The 7686-nt window shown below is 39.1% G+C and overlaps 1 long non-coding RNA gene across 1 annotated transcript; it reads left to right on the top strand.

Annotated features, from left to right (window-relative positions):
• Positions 1-221: 221 nt before the first annotated feature.
• On the top strand, positions 222-7457 carry LOC126607457 (uncharacterized). Its single transcript, XR_007617602.1, has 2 exons — positions 222-425; positions 7211-7457. It is a non-coding gene; the product is annotated as an uncharacterized LOC126607457 (long non-coding RNA).
• Positions 7458-7686: the final 229 nt, after the last annotated feature.

The raw sequence follows: 7686 nt of genomic DNA, 5'->3' as shown, positions 1-7686 counted from the left end.
CGGTGAATACTATAAGCACTAAACCATGGTGCAGGATTTGAGCTCAATATATATCAACATCATCATAACAGTATTTAAATACTCACCTGATACTCACCTGTGCGTCCGCCGCACCAATTCATACATATGCATCATATATCAATTCATATCCTTTCATGCATGGCAATTCGATTCACGTTTTTCATATAATTCTATATACTTTTCGCATACTACTATGCATGGCATTTCAACTAATATATCTCATATACTTTTATACATTTTCATTTAAATCATAATTTCATGCATTTTCAATTTCTGGGAAAACGGCAAGTATATATGTATACGGAAAACAAAACTGCCCACTCACAGATTACATCGACGTCTCGTAAGTCCCTGAGCATCCCTTGGCCATGCCCGATGCCCGCATAAACCTCACCTATACAAAAGTAACCAATTTGACGTTATTTAACGCCTAACCCAAATCTTAGTTAATAACTCCTCATATATTGCTCAAATTGGGTATATGAATATACCACCGTGACCTACACAACCTCAGGATCATCCCCATATTTTTAAAATAATTTTTGGAGGTCTCACGCGCCCCCACGCGCCTGACGTGGCACGGACCTACGCGCCCCCACGCGCGGCCACGTGTCGTGCACACTGACGGTGTCAATTGACGCCGTCAGGAATATTCCGTTAAAATCCCGGAATATTCCGTTAACTTAACCGGATACCGTTACTGCCGTTAGGAATATGCCGTTAAAAATAACGGAATATTCCTTCTTCTTCTCCGGTCGTCCCTCGCCGGACTCCGGTCACCGGAAACTGGGGAATATTTCAAATCCACTATTCTCCTTCGTTTTTCATCCAAATTTCTAGAATTTTACACCCATTTGAAGCCCTAAACATCTACTTTCACGTTGGACTAGTTTTAGGGCCTAAAAACTACGAGATCAAACTTTTCAAAAATTCAAGAAATCGGCCAAACTTACAACTCGTGATCCCGACGTCCAATCCATGCCAACGAAGCACTCCGAGCTTCCTTGTGACTTCCTAAAGCTCACTGTGAGTTTGGTTTCACCTAAAACAAAGCCAATTCGAAGTTCATGAACAATGCTCTTCACGGGAACTTTGAAACTAGGGTTTTTCCGAAGCAAAACTTACCTGAAATGGATACCATCGTGATCGTGGAGGTTCCAGGAGTTTGATGGTGGTCTTAACTCCGTCGTTGGTAGAAGTTTAGGGTTGTTTTGTGGTTGGTTTGTTCGAACGGAGAAGAAGAGTGACAGAGAGAGTGAGAGAGTCGTGAGGGAAGAGAGAGAGACAGTATGCAGAAAATAGGGAGAGGATTGAGGGATGTGGGGATCCCTCGTGGTCCTTTTCCAATCCCCAACTCCAAACCACAAAATTTTAACCTAAAAATCTAAGTTCCATCCTTAATAAATTCCATTTTATTTTCAAAACTTAGGAACCTAGATAATTAACAACTTGAGCTTCACATACTTAGTATTTCTTAAGGGCAATTTCGTCCATTCACAGCCACGAATGTAATATTTTGGAACGGGCTGTGACAATCTCCCCTCCTTATAGAATTTCGTCCCCGAAATTCCAGCAACCAACTAAATCAACCATACTCCAACAATCGCTTCGGGTAAATCTCTCTCATCCGATTCTCTTTCTCCAACATAATTTTCTACTGAATGATTTCCTTCACAAAGCTTTTACCACTTACTCTGTCTTACTTTTCAGGACCTTCTTTTTCCAATCCAAAGTCGTCCTTGGTTCCTTATCAAGTCGAATCCAATTTAATTCTCAATAGTTGCACCAGAATCTCATGTGACGAATCTGCCACCTAGTGACAACGTATCGAACCCAAAATACATTATGTGCCTTAGCCAATTCTGAAGGCATCACAAACTTGTATGCAACTTCGTCGATTCCCTTAGTGATCAAAACGGACCGTTGTGTTTAAGTCTTATCTTATCTTCCTTTCTGAATCTTACTATTTCTGTTCATGGTGAAATTCCAAAAATATCAAACCATTTACCTTACACACTCGATTAGTGGCATATCCATCTGTTGATCTCTTTTGCCATTCCTGGTTACTTCAGGTTAACTTAATCACCTGAATACTTTGAGGAGACTCATCCATAGTCTCAGGGTCTACTAAAACTCTTTCATGATGGAATCTTTCTTTACCCAGAAGCATTCCATCCACAAATCCGCAAAAATCGACACACATGACACATTTCATGGACCTTATGGCGTTATTTCGGAAACTGCGCACCCAACATACTTAAGAAACTCAGCAGTTCCGTAATCCAATTCTCTTTCCATAAAACAAATAAGTACCGTTGCTCTGTCTGGGAAAAAGTTATTACTCAGCACTGGAGTAATTGTACTAACTTGGTACATTGACCAACTATCACTTCAAATTCGATCATAACCATCCTATGTACAAGGAAACTTGTACACATAATCCAAAGTAATATCTTTCCATTTCCACTGCGAAACAGAAAATAGTTATCTCAATCCAAAGGTTTATCTCTTTCTGCCTCAATCTGCTGACCAAATAAAACTGTCGAATGGTATGATAAACCTTATTACTTTCGGAATATTGCAGAAGCTGAACAGTGTACTTCGTCCAAAATTACTTACTTTAAATCCTTAGCATTAGGCACATACTTTTTGTTTTCTTGTATCCACATACCATTTGATTCACGAATCATGTACTCATTCTTTTTCCTTTCTTTCTCTGCCTTGGTTAATTCTTAAATTTCTTCGTTAACCATTTGAGTCTCGAGTACGACCTTACCAAACAGGCCTAACTTGAAAATTAACAAGTATAACTTATTCTCGATCTTCCATTCTTAATTTTTCTTCCGTTGGTTTTCAATCCACAAGATGATACTCTTGGCAACGTGCCAGACATTAATCTTACTGCAATCTTTTCACCAAGTGTATCAGCTAGAACAATTTTACGATCACCCTGGTCGTACAATCATATACATTAAACAATTCAATTTACCTTCGCTACCTCAGATCAAAATCCTTCCGAGTAATGGATATTGAAGACTTTTTGGATTCGTAAAAATCTTGCATTCTTACCAAATATAATGCCTTCATAACTTCACAGCAAGAATGGTAATCATGACTTCCAAGTCACTCGTAGGGTAATTCATCTCATGAGGTTCCTTTTATCGTGAAACGTATGCAATCACCCTAACATTTGCATCAACATGCCTCCAATACCATTCAAGAAACATCACTAAAAATTTATGATTACCACTATTCTTTGGGAATACCAAAATACGTGCATGAGTGAGGAAATACTTCAGTTGTTGAATCCTTTGCTCACAATTTCCTTCCCACTCATACATAACCTCTTTTCTCAACAGTCTCGTCAATGACAAAGCAATGACTAAAAACTCTTTCACAACCATCAAAAATAGCCTGGTAAGTTAAGAAATTCCGAATCTCAATTACAGCTCGTGGTTGTTCCAATTCCTCAATTTCTGCTACCTTTTAAGAATTCATTTGAATACCTTAAGCAGATATAACCAATCTCAGAATGCCACTTGATTCATCCAACATTCGCATTTGCTAAACTTAGCATACAACCAACGTTCTCTCAATCTTTGCTTCATCGACTTAATACGTTTACATGCTCTGCTCTGGCTCAGAATATGCCAGAATATCTTCAATGAAAATGATATCAATTTATCAAGGCATTATTGGAATACTTCATCCATCAACTCATAAAACAGCATGAGTATCCACATAGCAACACCAAACTTCATAAGGACCATAACAAGTCCAGAAAACCATCTTATGATCAACGTCACTTATAATATTCAATTGGTAGTAACCAGATCTCAATTCAATCTTTGAATCTTCGCAATTACTTCTGAGCTGGTTAAATAAACATCAGTACATCACCATGGATAACAGTTCTCAATCGTTACCCGACTCCATTGTCTATAATCAATGAACAGTCTCAAGATCCATTTTCTTCCTCACCAACAAACTGGGCTCCTCAAAAGTGTTGTACTAGGTTGAATAAAACTTTTATCAACCAATTCTTTCAACTGAATTTCCAATTCCCTTAACTCATCATGAACCAATCTTTAACATAAATTTATACCTGGCAACAATTCAATAATGAACCTCATATCTCTGCCTGAAGACAATCCAGATATACTTTCAGGGAAGACATCAAGAAAAGTCTAACCCTTTCGACATTATTCACACTACTCCAAACAATATCATTTAGCACCACATGAGCTAAGTATTTTTGGGCAGCCTTTCAAAACAATCTCTTTGCTTTCACAGCATAAATAATGGCTGAACTCACTTCACTTTGCATGCCCACTCATTAAGGTAACCTCTGATCATCCAGATCGATGGAAAATGACTGGTTTCCCGTAACAATCCATCTAGTCACAATTATAACCAACTAATCTAATGGAAATAATTTAACCGACACAATTCATACTCTATTACTACTAAGCATTCTGAATAAGTACAATACTAACATAAAATAATCTACCGGGTTGCTTGCTTAACGAATCCACGAATGAGTTATTAATATTACGGTCTGCAGCCCGCAATACTGATAAATCATCGTTGTCTCGATAAGTAAGCAACAACTCTTGAAGATATAATAATACTATTTTGTCACTCAATGCAAAATACATACACTCGTCTCAACCGCGTTTATTTACTACTTTCTAGGCAATATCAATCATAATAATAAAAATATATATATATCAGCCGGAGTCAACTAGAATGACCAATACGGCTGATTCAACTCTTATCTCAATAATACGTCGGCCGGATCCACTCCGCGTGGTCGGTACGGCCGAGCCTATAACTCACCAATTTCTCATGCGTCAGCCAGATCCACCTCTCGTGGCCTGTACGGCTGAACATATAACTCATCAAATCTCTCTGTACCCACGGTCAATCCGACCAAACTACTAAGTCCATAAACCTGCTGAATCGATACTACGATGTCATAGAAAACTGTTGGGTACAACTGATTCTAGGGACGATTCACAATTCTGTGTCCCCTCTGTTCACATAAACACAGTCATTAATTTCACACTTCACAAAGTGTTAATTTTGTACCTGATGCACAAAGTACATTTCCTTTACTCGAGACACCTTGTCTCAAATATCTGGGATTACCAGTATATCCATCACTTTTACTCTGACCAGTGACATTAAAACCTCAGCTGGAAGAATTAACTCTAGCTTCACTTCTTTCGAAGCTCTGAATCTTTCTATATCCTTGATATGACGAATCATTAACTTTATCGTCTTCTTTTGATTCCCATTTTTTTCTTATTCCTCTTTACTCTCGTTGATCATGTTCTCAGAGTCCTCAAGGCTCAACAACATCTCGTATATTCCTGGTAAGAAGTATAATGGATAGTGGTCACCCAAAATACCACTTCCCTTTTTGCCACCCAGCTTAAAACAACATAACACCTCAACCAAATTAACAGTAATATCTGGATGGAACGAGGCAATTCTGAAAACTTTCTATAATATCCCTCGATCATCACCTTCCTTGTCTCATAATTGTAAACTCTTGTTTACTACCATCGATAAATGCCGGAGGGATAAACTTTTCCTTAAACAAGTCCTTAAACAATTCTCAATCGACTGTTCCTCCGGTGACAACAAATCATACTCCTATTTCCACCAGGATACAAATTCATAACCAAAACCAGGTAGTCGTCTCGACCCCTTGTCAGAAGGAAATTTCCTTTGACTTGCATAATCCGAAACTTCTTTTCCAAACGGTTAAACCGTCACTTCGTTCCCTCAGGTTCATCATTTCTCTTAAGTGATTCAAGTTCAACTCATTACCCGTCTTAAAATGTCTTTTTTTTTTTTATTTTATTTTTTATTTTTTATAATAGACTGAATCACCATAATAATAGTTTCCCCTAAACCGCTATATTAGGGAGACTAAATTCCTCTAACTAAGTGGCTTGCTACGAGGCGGTGTAGTTCTGACAGAATTCACTAAAACTTCTCAAAATGTCCAAGATTGCAACCATGCTCTGATACCAACTGACACACCCCGTCCCGAAGGAGGGCATGCTGGCCGTCACGTGAGAGTGATGTAACCATTTGCACAGTACGGAAGCTTTAAAGATACAATTTATAAGTTGATACACCCGAAGGTGAGTCCTAATTTTGTCCAATCTGTCAGAACACCGTCGAATTCCTCGTAGTCACCACACCTTTGTGATTCCTGAACCTGGAGGGGCGCAAAACCAAAATTGAGTGGGTCAGTAAAACAATTCTTTTCCAAATCCAAACATTTCTCAAAACGTTGTAACCCCTCTCCGTAAAACCTGTATACTTTCCCAGAAATGTAAAATATAAATATACATATATATTCTCAAAACGTCAATTCACTTTTTCAACATTTTTCATATCAGTTATGCCATGCCATGTCTAAAATCAACAGTTAAGTATGGATGCATCAACAATAATCATATCAGGTGCAAGAAAGTAATCAACCGGAGGCCCTCTAATAGCCCTGCACGGTTGAACCTAGAGCTCAAAATCTATCACTCTCACTCTGCCGGAGTCACCTCTGTGACCTGTCCGGCCTTCTGCACACAAGTTACGCTCTAGTGCTTTCTCATCAATCATCTGTGCACATAATCTAAGGTCACCCACCAGTCGAAATCTCACTAACACTCTTCGACTGGCCCGTCGCACCCACTCCGCGTGGACTGTGCAACCAGCATCTACTTGGATCCAAGGCGAGCGTGCGATGCGGTGAATACTATAAGCACTAAACCATGGTGCAGGATTTGAGCTCAATATATATCAACATCATCATAACAGTATTTAAATACTCACCTGATACTCACCTGTGCGTCCGCCGCACCAATTCATACATATGCATCATATATCAATTCATATCCTTTCATGCATGGCAATTCGATTCACGTTTTTCATATAATTCTATATACTTTTCGCATACTACTATGCATGGCATTTCAACTAATATATCTCATATACTTTTATACATTTTCATTTAAATCATAATTTCATGCATTTTCAATTTCTGGGAAAACGGCAAGTATATATGTATACGGAAAACAAAACTGCCCACTCACAGATTACATCGACGTCTCGTAAGTCCCTGAGCATCCCTTGGCCATGCCCGATGCCCGCATAAACCTCACCTATACAAAAGTAACCAATTTGACGTTATTTAACGCCTAACCCAAATCTTAGTTAATAACTCCTCATATATTGCTCAAATTGGGTATATGAATATACCACCGTGACCTACACAACCTCAGGATCATCCCCATATTTTTAAAATAATTTTTGGAGGTCTCACGCGCCCCCACGCGCCTGACGTGGCACGGACCTACGCGCCCCCACGCGCGGCCACGTGTCGTGCACACTGACGGTGTCAATTGACGCCGTCAGGAATATTCCGTTAAAATCCCGGAATATTCCGTTAACTTAACCGGATACCGTTACTGCCGTTAGGAATATGCCGTTAAAAATAACGGAATATTCCTTCTTCTTCTCCGGTCGTCCCTCGCCGGACTCCGGTCACCGGAAACTGGGGAATATTTCAAATCCACTATTCTCCTTCGTTTTTCATCCAAATTTCTAGAATTTTACACCCATTTGAAGCCCTAAACATCTACTTTCACG

The sequence above is a fragment of the Malus sylvestris genome, chromosome 16, assembly GCF_916048215.2.
Source record: "Malus sylvestris chromosome 16, drMalSylv7.2, whole genome shotgun sequence".
Classification (NCBI taxonomy): domain Eukaryota; kingdom Viridiplantae; phylum Streptophyta; class Magnoliopsida; order Rosales; family Rosaceae; genus Malus; species Malus sylvestris.
The sequence above is the reverse complement of the archived record's forward strand: the minus strand, read 5'-3'. Positions and strand labels throughout refer to the sequence as shown.